General features: G+C 37.1%; 1 pseudogene; it reads right to left on the bottom strand.

Moving 5' to 3' along the window:
• Nucleotides 1-706: 706 nt before the first annotated feature.
• On the bottom strand, nt 707-9,157 carry LOC126667288 (uncharacterized; annotated as a pseudogene).
• Nucleotides 9,158-14,203: the final 5,046 nt, after the last annotated feature.

Below are 14,203 nucleotides of genomic sequence, written 5' to 3'. Positions count from 1 at the left end.
CCTAACCATGCTTGGGTATAATCAGAACGACGCATTAAACAGACTTGAGACACGAGACTTCTGACGCGACATACTAATCTAGCGGCACCTTTAACGCACACTTTGCGTATTATAACCTAACCATGCTTAGGTAATCGGAACGACGCGTTAAAGAGACTTGAGATGTGACTTACTAACCTAGTGTCACTTTTCACGCACTATTTGCGTAATATAACCTAACCATGCTTAGGTAATTGGAACGACACGTTAGAGAGACTTGTGACGCAACATACTAATCTAGCGTCACTTTTCACGCACACTTTCTGTAATATAACCTAACCATGCTTAGTGATAGAAACCTTCAGCGATAGGCTATGCGAACCCTCAATGAAATGCCCAAGAACCCGTATAATCACTAAACTAAAAACCCAATACCTATCTGATTCAAAACCCTAGGATCACTCTAGATCCGATTACAAAGATCAAGTGTAAATAGAACCTAAAAGATTAAGTCTTTTAAATCCTAATTACTAGCACGCCACAAAGATTGATCAGATCTTTGATAAGTGAAAAGCATTCAATATGAATACAAGAATAAAACAAGGGTTTCTATGAAACAAATATCAATATATCACAATCTGATTGTAAAACCCTAAAACAAAGTATTTATAATGTCCCAGCCACCAATTACATACTTGTAAATAAGTAAAATTCGAAATAATAAACCCTAGTCTTGAATATGGGCTTTAAGTATGTTATACAAAGCCCATTCTTCAGAATCTTCATTTGAATAAGTTTGAAGATTAGCCCACCCTTGTATATAACCATTTAAGGTCTCTTCAAGCTTCTTGGCCCGTGACCTTGTAATTGGTCCTAGGGATAAACTCAACGAATCTTGGATATGCATTATGCCCTCTTCATCAAGCCTATCAAAATTAGCATCTTCAAGTTTTTGAAGTCCTAGCCCATCCGTAACATTCCCTCCTTCTTTTCGATGATTTGTCCTTGAATCAAGCTCATCGCCTACATCAAAAGGAGTTAAGTCAGCAACATTGAATGTACCACTAACATTATACTCACCCTTGAAATCAATCTTGTAGGTATTGTCATTGATTCTTTCCAGCACTTGAAATGGACCATCTCCCCTTGGACTCAATTTTGACTTTTGTTGGTTTGGAAACCTTTCCTTTCGAAAATGAACCAAACCCAATCACCAGGTTGGAAAATAATGCGCCTTTGTCCTTTATTAATTCGCCTAGCCATGTTTTCATTTTGCTTCTCAATTCTTTCTTTCACCTGTTTGTGCATCTGTTGAACAAAATCAGCCTTAGAAACACCATCAGCACTAACAAGGTTAGTCATAAGCAAAGAAATTAAATCAATTGGTGACAACGGATTAAAACCATACACAATTTCAAAAGGTGAAGTGTGTGTAGTGCTATGACCAGCCCTGTTATATGCAAATTCGACATATGGTAATAAATCCTCCCAAGATTTTAAATTCTTAGAAATTAAAGAGCGAAGCAATTGCACCATGGTTCCATTAACCACCTCAGTTTTCCCATCTGTTTGTGGATGGCAAGTAGTAGAAAATAGTAATTTAGTACCCAATTTGGCCCACACAACACGCTAAAAATGACTAAGAAATTTTGTATCCCTATCACTGACAATTGTCCTAGGTATTCCATGTAAACGCACAACTTCCTGAAAGAACAAATCAGCAATATGACAAGCATCATCAGTTTTATGGCATGGTATAAAGTGTGCCATCTTGCTAAAACGATAAACCACAACAAAAATACTATCCTTACCCTTCCTAGTTCCTGGCAAACCAAGTACAAAGTCCATAGACAACTATGTCCAAGGCATATCAGGTATGGGTAAAGGTGCATATAATCCATGAGGTTTCAGTTTGGACTTAGCTTGCATGCAAACAATACATTTACTACACACTTTATGAACATCTCGTTTCATGCCAGGCCAAAAGAAATTATCACAAATAATAGCATAAGTCTTACTAACCCCAAAGTGACCCATCAGTCCACCACTATGTGCCTCGTTTATCAACAACAAAAGGAAAGAACAATTAGGTACACACAACCTGTTCTTTTTAAACAAAAACCCTTCAAAAACATAAAAATCATCAAATGCATTCCCATTAATACAGGTTCCATACACATTGTGAAAATCAATATCATCTTTGTACAAATCCTTAATATACTCAAAACCTAACAATTTAGAATCAAGAGTATTAAGAAGTTCATACCATCTTGAAAGTGCATCAGCAACCACATTTTGTTTACCTTTCTTGTACTTGATGACATAAGGAAAGGTATCGAAAAACTCCATCCATTTAGCATGTCTTCGATTCAAATTATCTTGCCCTTTTAGATGTTTCAAGGATTCATGATCAGTGTGAATAACGAACTCCTTAGGCCACAAGTAGTGCTGCCATGTCTGAAGTGCGCGTACTAAGGCAAACAACTCCTTGTCATATGTTCAGTAATTCAAGGCTGCCCCATTTAGTTTCTTACTAAAGAAGCAAATTGGACGCCCCTCTTGCATCAATACAGCCCCAATTCCAACGCCACTTGCATCATATTCAATCTCAAAGATTTTATCAAAATTAGGCAAAACTAACAAAGGTGCACTACACAATTTTTCTTTAAGTAAATTAAAAGCATGTTCTTTGGCATCATCCCAATTAAAAGCAACATTTTTCTTGACTAATTCATTCAAAGGTGCATCTAAAGTACTAAAATCTTTAATGGAACGCCTGTAAAAGCTAGCCAATCCATGAAAACTCCTTAATTGACTCACATTAGTTAGTTTTGGCCATTCATGAATAGCTTTCACCTTTTTAGTATCAACCTCCAAACCATTAGAACTAACAATAAATCCAAGAAAATTGACTCGATCTAAACAAAAACTACACTTCTTCCGATTGGCGAACAACTTTTCTTTTCGAAGAACTTCTAAAACAGCCCTAACATGGATTATATGATCAGAATCAGACCTGGAGTAAACTAAAATATCATCAAAATATACAACCACAAATTTACCAAGAAATTCACGCAAGACATGGTTCATCAATCTCATAAATGTACTAGGTTCATTTGTAAGCCCAAATGGCATAACTAGTCACTCATACATCCCATACTTGGTCTTAAAGGCAGTCTTCCACTCATCCCCATTTTTCATGCGAATTTGATAATATCTAGATCGTAAATCAATCTTAGTAAAAACACATGCACCATGAAATTCATCAAGCATATCATCTAACCTAGGGATAGGATGACGATACTTTACCGTTATCTTATTAATTGCACGACAATCCACACACATTCTCCAGGTGCCATATTTTTTTGGAACCAGAATCACATGAACCGTGTTGGCGCAGCGGGAGGCGCGGGTCCGGATCGTATATTTCAATTCAAAATCGAAATTCCAACAATTCGGATCCTAAAGTTGATCATATCAATAACAAATGGATCGTCGTATCATTTAGTAATTAAAGCACGCATCTAGGAATCATATGAGGAATACCTATGTCGATTCTCCACCGATTCTTGTACTCCCGAAAGTACGATGACCTCAAGCTCGTCCACACGAGTATGCGTCCGATTGAATCCTCGCCTTGAAGTAATCCGTAAGAGTTCCTCTAGCCGAGCAGCCCTAAGCTCAAACTCTCGCCACGATCACTACCTTGCTCGGATATATGAAAAACGTCGCCAAGTTTTTCCCGTGATTGATGAATACTTGAACTCCTTCAAGTACTTTCTCTCTCTACAACTTTGTAGTGAGATGTGTGTTGTGTGTTGTGTTGAAATGAGCAAGGACATGCTCTATTTATAGGTTAGAGCATGTCTTAAGAATGCAACACCTTGCATGCTAGGTGTCACACACCAAGCAAAGGTGTTGCCACCACATGACATCTTTCATGTGGTGACATCACATAGGTGACATCATATAGGTGATGTCATCATATGACATCCCATATATGACATAAGCTTATCTCATCATCACCATGACATCATCATTCCATTAACTTATGATTAGTGCTTTAAGTATCATTAATTACACTAATTAATTACTTAAGCCTTCTAATCATAAAACTTGGTTAAAATATAATTAGGTTCCTACTAATTTATAACTCTTATAAATTAGTCCCTAATTAACTTGGGCATAGTACAATTAGGTTCCTACTAATTTATAACTCTTACAAATTAGTCCCTAATTTGTACTTGTTTTTCATCTTAGATTAATTTCCGAGATATGCTAGTATCTATATGAAATCGATCTTTCGTAAACTCAATCGGTTGCACACTCTATTGTGTGTGACTAACTAGGTTCACATCTATATGGCAACGAGAGACATAAGAAACGCCTTTCTTATATTAAATAATTAAATCCCATTTAATTATTAATTCTCGTAGATCGAGAGTGACGTCTAGCAACATATCAAGACCCCCAAATAGAGATGAATGTTTCGATGCATTCTTTTTGAACCAATGTTCATAATTACCGTACACTCAAAATTCCCTTCATCTAAGATTCCAATCTCGACTAGTGTCACGGTTAAGTTAAACACTGTATGTCTTGATTATATGACCTCATCTCCCAGTTCTAATTCTTGATAAATATGACTTCCACTAGAAACAATTTTCTATGTAAGTCATATACACCTGCGCAGGTTTTATCATCCATCAAGAACAATTTGAGATAGCATAGAATCTTATCTCCGTTCATCCAGAGTGATGAATCTTTTTTAGGTTAAACCCCTATCTCCATATACAACTAACTAGAGCCAACACATCCCGCGGCTCTAGCTCATGAAAGATCTAGAGTTAAGGAGTATCAAACTCTAATCACCAATATACAAGATAGTGTCACCGCAAGTCAAAGGACATATGTACAATTATGAACTAGATGACATTAAATTGACTTTAATGAATTACCATGTATAAGTCATCTATCGTCACTTGTTCGACTCACTCAACACCTTGAGTGTCCACATGTTTATTCTGATCCCCATCAAGTAGTATGAGACTCACTACTTCCTATAATTAGTAACTATTTACTAATCAGGAGAATAAACAGAGGTGAAGATCTTTCCGGGATAATGCGATGCCCTTATTCATAGGACCCCATCGATCGTGAACGGTTATTTAGATCACTTGTATAATAGAATCTGTCACTCATATTCTTAACACCTTAAGAATAGATTTTATCACAATGTGATAAGGACAATACGTAATAAATGAACACTTAGTTGATGAGACACTTAGTTCAAATAGAACATATATATCTTTGCCATTGGGATTAATTCTACAAATATACACGATCAAATGGCCCTAGGGCACATACTACTAACAAACCGCACATGGACTTAAGCTCTCTTTAACATACCCTTTTTCCATTAAATCATCCACTTGCCTTTGAAGTTCCTTTGTCTCTTCAGGGTTACTTCTATAGGCTGGTCTATTTGGTATGGCAGCCCCGGGTACAAAATCAATTTGATGCTCAATGCATCTTTCAGGTGGTAAACCACTTGGCATATCATCGGGAAAAACTTCATCAAATTCCTGCAACAAATCACAAAATTCTCTTGGCAAGGCAAGATCAAGATCAGAAGTGTTAAAAATATATATCCTTGTAAGTAACCACAAACACTACCCTATTAGAATGCAATGCATGACTAATTTCGCCTTCTCTAGCTAAAAAACTACCCCTGTTGTGTTTTGATTTCTCACTTGATTGAATACCATTTTTTATCACTCTTTAGTGATTCTTCAATACATTTCTTTTTTCAGTTTCAGCTCTTTCTCTCTCAATTTTGCACTGATCATCATTCACATCCTTAGGAGAAAGAGGTGTTAATGTAACTTTTCTTCCATCCTTTGTAAAACTATATCTATTAAGAAAACCATCATGTGTAGATTTTCTATCAAATTGCCATGGTCTACCTAATAAGATATGTCCAGCATGTATTGGTACTACATCACATAGCACCTCATTAGACTATCTACCAATTGTGAATGGTACGATAACCTGTTTAGACACTTTAATCTCACCACAATTATTAAGCCAAAGCAATCTATATGGTCTAGGATGAGGTATGACATTCAAATTTAACTTTCGAACCATAGCAATACTAGCAACATTAGTACAGCTACCACTATCAATAATAAGGTTGAAAATCTTACCTTGTACATGGCATCTTGTGTGAAAAATGTTGTCCCTTTGCTGCTCTAAGTCATTTCCATCCTTCATTTGTACACTAAGTGTACGTCTAGCAACCAGCAAATCGCCTCGAATTGGTTCTTCAATACCATCATCACTACAATTTTCTAGTGATGGAATCTCTTCATTATCACTTTCGTCACTTTCAGTCTCAATATCACCGTGATCTTTGAGCACAATTGCTCTTTGATTTGGACATTTTGAAACGATATGACCATTACCTAGTCACTTGAAACATTTTATATCTCGGTTTCTTACCATAGGTGTCTCAGATTTGAATGAACTCTTTGGATCTGCCACTCCTTTTTGCTTAGAATCCTGCAAAACAGATCTGTTAGAATCACATTTTCCGCCCTTTGAAGATCCACCCCAATTAAGTTTTGAATTTGAAGTAGCACCCCAATTCGAATTGGAATTTGCATTTGATGTCCAATTAGACTTGTCTGTCCAGTTTGGTTTTAATTGCTTCTCAATCTTGATGGCGAGATGCACCATCTCTTCAATCTCTCTCTAATGGTTTAATTCAACCCGGTCAGCAATCTCCTTATTCATTCCTCTAAGAAAACGAGATATGGTTGCTTCCATTTCCTCATGTAAATCTAGCCTAACCATTAACATCTCCATTTCGTTAAAGTAATCCTCAATATTCTTTGTACCTTGTCTTAAGTACTGATGTTTTTGGTACAGCTCTCTTTGATAATATAAAGGTACAAATCTTCTTTTCATCACATCCTTAAGAGCTACCCAACTATTAATAGCATTTTCTCCACTTCTACGCCGAGCTATTACCATTTGTTCATACCACATAATGGCACATTCAGTAAAATGACTATCCACTAACTTCATTTGCTTCTCATTAGAAAAATTATGGCAATCAAAAATGAGATCTACCCTTTTCTCCCACTCCAAATAGGCTTCAGGGTTAGTCTTACCGGCAAAATTAGGAATTTGAAATTTGATGCTACCTAGGTTTTTGTCCACATCATCGTGATTATTATGCCGATTGCCACCATAATGACCACCTGGATTGCCTCTACCAATATTAGGGTTTCTCCTCGCACCAGGACCAGCAACAAATCCTTTACCTAAGTTTGGTTCATGCCGATCAAACTCATCATAATCGTCATAATCAACATGTTGATGATGCCCATTATTATGAACTCCCATGTTCACTCCCACATTAGGTACATTAGCTCTCCCATTTATTGCATTTACACCCAAATTTGGAGCATTTTCCCTCACTTCTTGTCGATTTGCACCTATTGCCCCAGCAATTGCAGCAAGTTGCTCTTGCAAAGTCTGATTATTAAGCTCCATTCTTTCTAATCTTTCAACCAGATTAGCCATACTCCTTTGTACTCTTTCATTTTCTTGAAATTGTGCTAAAGGAATACCTTCATGAGGTAACCTAGTTGTATCATCACCAACTCGGTCACCCGTTGATCCACTTGACATAGTGACTCTGAAAAAGAAAGATGGCAGAATAGCAAAACAAAAAAAAAGTTAAGAGCAAACAGATTCCTCACACACTCCCTCACGTGTTTGCACTCAAAAGATGGGGTTATTCACTCGTGTTTAACACACAAAAATAATGATCTCACAAGGCTTAACTCACACCACTCAAGCTTTATATCAAGTATTCTTATATGAATCAGTTCAACTATAACTTTCCAACCAAACCTTATGAAATACTAATAATCAAGTTTTAAATACTTAAAAAGCAAAAAAACGCAATATATATAAAGAAAACAGCAAATGTGTATCCAGATCAAAGAAAACATAATTGAACGAAAAGAAACTCAAATGGAATCAAAAGACAAATAAAAGAAATATCTAGATGCAAGAATATGTCTAGGAAACAAGAAAAAAAAAGGTAAAGAAAAGGAATTTGGAAAGTAATCAAAGAAAGCCTAGAAAACTTTAATCTGATTTGAAAAGATCTTATATGGTGTGAATCCTTCAAATTCGAATTTCTCAAATAAATCACTTAAAACAGCCTTAAACTCAATACAAGCCCCTTTATATTAGAAAAAAAAAATCAGAACTGATTTTCCAATTAATAACCCCTTTAATGCTATTGAATTCCACCACTTCACTTGCACACATTAATTTTTGCAATTAAACTCACAAATATCAAAACCAAAAAAAAGACCTTATAACTTCTTCAAGATTTCAGATTCCTTTTCTCTCTTTTTTTTGTACTTTTTTTTATATGAAATTTCAAGAACAGAATTTCAGATTCCTTCTCTCTTATTTTTTTGTTTTTTTTTTGTTTTTTTTCTTTAAACAACAAATTTAAGAACAAGAACAGTAAATCAAACACATGAAATAAATGGATAACCAACCTGATTTTCAAGAGCCAAAGCTCTGATACCAAATGATACGAACCTTCAGCGATAGGCTATACGAACCCTTAATGCAATGCCCAAGAACCCGTATAATCACTAACCTAAAAACCCAATACCTATCTGATTCAAAACCCTAGGATCACTCTAGATCCGATTACAAAGATCAAGTGTAAATAGAACCTAAAAGATTAAGTCTTTTAAATCCTAATTACTAGCACGCCACAAAGATTGATCAGATCTTTGATAAGTGAAAAGCATTCAATATGAATACAAGAATAAAACAAGGTTTCTATGAAACAAATATCAATATATCATAATATGATTGTAAAACCCTAAAACAAAGTATTTATAATGTCCCAGCCACCAATGGCATACTTGTAAATAAGTAAAATTCGAAATAATAAACCCTAGTCTTGAATATGGGCTTTAAGTATGTTATACAAAGCCCATTCTTCAGAATCTTCATTTGAATAAGTTTGAAGATTAGCCCAGCCTTGTATATAACCATTTAAGGTCTCTTGAAGCTTCTTGGCCCGTGACCTTGTAATTGGTCCTAGGGATAAACTCAATGAATCTTGGATATGCATTCTGCCCTCTTCATCAAGCCCATCAAAATAAGCATCTTCAAGATTTTGATGTCCTAGCCCATCCGTAACACTTAGGTAATCGGAACGACGCGTTAGAGAGACTTGTGATACATCATAACGATGGTAATCAAAACGACGCATCAAAGAGACTTAAGACGCGCCTTACTAATCTAGCTTCACTTTTTATGCACACTTTGCATAATATAACATAAACATGCTTAGATAATCGTAATGACCCGTTAAAAAGACTTGAGAGGCGACACATACTAATCTAGCGTCACTTTTCACACACACTTTGCGTAATATAACCTAACCATGCTTAGGTAATCCAAACGACGCGTTAAATAGACTTGAGACACAACCTACTAATCCAGCGTCAGTTTTCAAGCACACTTTGCTTAATAAAACCTAACCATCCTTAGGTAATTGGAACGAAGCGTCAAAAAGACTTGAGATGCGCCATATTAATCTCGTGTCACTTTTTATGCACACTTTGTGTAATATAACCTAACCATGCTTAGGTAATCGGAACGACACGTTAGAGAGACTTCTGACGGGACACAAGGATGGTAATCCAAAAAATGTGTTTAAGAGACTTAAGACGCGCCATACTAATCTAGCGTCACTTTTTACGCACACTTTGCGTAATATAATATAACCATGCATAGATAATCAGAACGACGCATTAAAGAGACTTGAGAGGCGACATATTAATCTAGCGTCACTTTTCACGCACACTTTGCGTAATATAACCTAACCATGCTTAGGAAATTAGAACGAAGACTTAAAGAGACTTGAGACGCGACATACGTATCTAGCATCAGTTTTCACACACACTTTGCGTAATATAACCTAACCATCATTAGATAATCAGAACGACGCGTTAAAAAGACATGAGACGCGACATACTAATCTAGCGTCACTTTTCAGGCACACTTTAAATAATAATATAACCAAACCATGCTTAGGTAATCAGAATGACGTGTTAGAGAAACTTGTGATGTGACATACTAGTATACGTCATTTTTCACGCACTTTTTGCGTAATATAACCTAACCATGGTTAGGTAATCGGAACGACGCGTTAGAGAGACTTGTGACGCGACATAAGCATGGTAATCGAAACGACCCGTTAAAGAGACTTGAGACGACCATACTAATCTAGCGTCACTTTTTACGCACACTTTGCGTAATATAACTCAACCATGCTTAGGTAATCAATACGACGCGTTAAAGAGACTTGAGACGGGACATACTAATCTAGCGTCACTTCTCAAGTACACTATGCGTAATTTAACCTAACCATACTTAGTTAATCGAAACGACGCGTTAAAGAGACTTGAGACACGACATACTAATCTAGCGTCACTTTTCACGCACACTTTCCGTAATATAAGCTAACCATACTTAGATAATCGGAACGACGCATTAGAGAGACTTCTGACTCAACTTACTAATCTAGCGTCATTTTTCACGCACAATTTGGGTAATATAACCTAATAAAGCTTAGGTAATCGGAACTACGCGTTAATGCGACTTGGGGCGCAACATACTAATCTAGCGTCACTTTTCACGCATACTTTGCATAATATAACCTAACCATGCTTAGGTAATCGGAACGACGCCCTAAAGAGACTTCAGACCCAACATACTAATCTATTGTCACTTTTCACGCACACTTTGCGTAATATAACCAAACCATGCATAGGTAATAAGAACGACGCATTAGAGATACTTGTGACGCGACATAAGCATGCCAGTCGAAACAACGGGTTAAAGAGACTTGAGACGCGACATAGTAATCTAGCGTCACTTTTCACGCACACTTTGCTTAATATAACCTAACCATACATAGGTAATTGGAAAGACGCTTTAAAGAGGCTGGAGACGCGACATACAAATCTAGCGTCACTTTTCACGAATACTTTGGGTAATATAATCTAACCATGCTTAGGTAATCAGAACGACGCATTAGAGAGATTTCTTACGCGACTTACTAATCTAGAGTCACTTTTCACGCACACATTGCGTAAAATGACCTAACCATGCTTAGGTAATTGGAACGACGCGTTAGAGAGGCTTTTGACGCGACATAAGTATGGTAATCGAAACGTTGCATTAAAGAGACTTGAGACGCGCCATACTAAGCTTACGTCACTTTTGACGCACGCTTTGCGTAATATAACCTATCCATGCTTAGGTAATCAGAACGACGCGTTAAAGAGACTTGAGACGCGACATACTAATCTAGCATCACTTTTCACGCACACTTTGTGTAATATAACCTAACCATGATTAGGTAATTGGAACGATGTGTTAGAGAGACTTTTGACGCGACATAAGTATGGTAATCGAAACGACGCATTAAAGAGACTTGAGACACGCCGTACTAATCTTATGTCACTTTTGACGCACACTTTGTGTAATATAACCTATCCATGCTTAGGTAATCAGAACAACGCGTTAAAGAGACTTGACAGGCGACATACTAATCTATTGTCAATTTTCACGCTCACTTTGTGTAAAATAAACTAACCATGCATGGGAAATCAGAACGACATGTTAAAGAGACTTGGGATGCGACATACTAATCTAGCGTCACTTTTCACGTACAATTTGCGTAATATAACCTAATCATTCTTAGGTAATAGGAGCGACGCGTTAAAGAGACTTGGGACGCAACATAAGGATGGTAATCAAAACGACGCGACTTACTAACCTAGTGTCACTTTTCACGCACTATTTGTGTAATATAACCTAACCATGCTTAGGTAATTAGAACGACACGTTAGAGAGACATGTGACACGACATAAGGATGGTAATCAAAACGAAGCGTTAAAGAAACTTAACAAGCGCCTTACTAATCTAGCGTCACTTTTTACGCACACTTTGCGTAACATAACATAGCCATGCTTAGATAATCGGAACGATGCATTAAAGAGACTTCAGAGGCAAGATACTAATCTAGCGTCACTTTTCACGCACACTCTATGTAATATATCCAAACCATTCTTAGGTAATCGGAACGACGCGTCAAAGGGATTTGAGACGCGGCATACTTATCTAGCGTCAGTTTTCACTTACAATTTGCTTAATAAAACCTAACCATCCTTAGGTTATCAGAACGACGCGTTTAAGAGATTGGAGACATGACATACTAATCTAGCATCACTTTTCATGCACACTTTGCGTAATATAACCTAACCATGCGTAGGTAATTGGAACGACGCATTAGAGAGGCTTGTGGCGCGACACAAGAATGGTAACCGAAACGAAGCGTTAAAGATACTTAAAAGGCGCCATACTAATCTAACGTCACTTTATACGCACACTTTGCGTAATATAACATGACCATGATTAGATAATCGAAACAACGCGTGAATGAGACTTTAGAGGCGACATACTAATCTAGCATCACATTTCAGGCACATTTTGCGTAATATAACTTAACCATGCTTAAAAAATCGGAACGAAGCGTTAAAGAGACTTGAGAAGCGACATACTTATCTAGCGTTAGTTTTCACGCACACTTTGCGTAATATAACCTAACTATCCTTAGATAATCGGAACAACGCGTTAAAGAGACTTGAGACACGACATACTGATCTAGCGTCACTTTTCACACACACTTTGGGTAATATAACCTAACTATGCTTATGTAGTCGGAACGACACGTTAAAGAGACATGTGACGCGACATACTAATCTAGCGTCAATTTTCACGCACACTTTGCGTAATATAACCTAACCATACTTAGGTATTAGGAACGACGAGTTAAAGAGACTTGAGACGCAACATACTAATCCATTGTCAGTTTTCGTGCACACTTTGCGTAATATAACCAAACCATGCTTAGATAATAAGAACGACGCGTTAGAGACACTTGTGACGCGACATAAGCATGCTAATCGAAACGACGTGTTAAAGAGACTTGAGACGCGACATATTAATCTAGCGCAACTTTTCACGCACACTTTGCTTAATATAACCTAACCATAAATAGGTAATTGGAAAGACGCTTTAAAGAGACAGGAAACACGACATATTAATCTAGCGTCACTTTTTTACGAGAACTTTGCGTAATATAACCTAACCATGCTTAGGTAATCGAAACGACGCGTTAGAGTGACTTGTGACGCGACATACTAATCTAGCTTCACTTTTCACGCACACATTGCGTAATATAACCTAACCATGCTTAGGTAATTGGCACGATGCGTTCGAGATACTTTTGACGCGACATAAGCATGGTAATCGAAACGACGGATGTAAGAGACTTGAGACGCGTCATACTAATCTAGCGCCGCCTTTGACGCACACTTTGCGTAATATATTCTAACCATGTTTAGATAATCAGAACGACGCGTTAAAAAGACTTGAGACGCGACATACTAATATAGCGTCACTTTTCACGCACACTTTGCGTAATATAACCTAACCACGCTTAGGTAATCGGAACAACGCGTTAAATAGACTTGAGACGCGACATACTAATCTAGCGTCACTTTTCATGCACACTTTGCGTAATATAACCTAACCATGCTTAGGTTATTGGAATGACGCGTTAAAGAGACTTAAGACGCGACATACTAATTTATCATCAATTTTCACGCACACTTTGCTTAAAATAACCTAACCATGCTTGGGTAATCAGAACGACGCGTTAAAGAGTCTTGAGACGCGACATACTAATCTAGCGTCACTTTTCACGCACAATTTGCATAATATAACCTAACCATGTTAGGTAATAGGAGCGACACGTTAAAGAGACTTGTGACGCAACATACTAATTTAGCGGCACTTTTAATGCACACTTTGCGTAATATAACCTAACCATTCTTAGGTAATCGGAACGACGCGTTAAAGAGACTTGAGATGCGACTTACTAACCTAGTGTCACTTTTGAAGCACTATTTGTTTAATATAACCAAACCATGCTTAGCTAATTGGAACGACACGTTAGAGAGAATTATGACGCAACATACTAATCCAGGGTCACTTTTCAAGCACACTTTCCGTAATATAACCTAACCATGCTTAGGTAAT

Source organism: Mercurialis annua, linkage group LG1-X (assembly GCF_937616625.2).
Source record: "Mercurialis annua linkage group LG1-X, ddMerAnnu1.2, whole genome shotgun sequence".
NCBI lineage: Eukaryota > Viridiplantae > Streptophyta > Magnoliopsida > Malpighiales > Euphorbiaceae > Mercurialis > Mercurialis annua.
The sequence above is the reverse complement of the archived record's forward strand: the minus strand, read 5'-3'. Positions and strand labels throughout refer to the sequence as shown.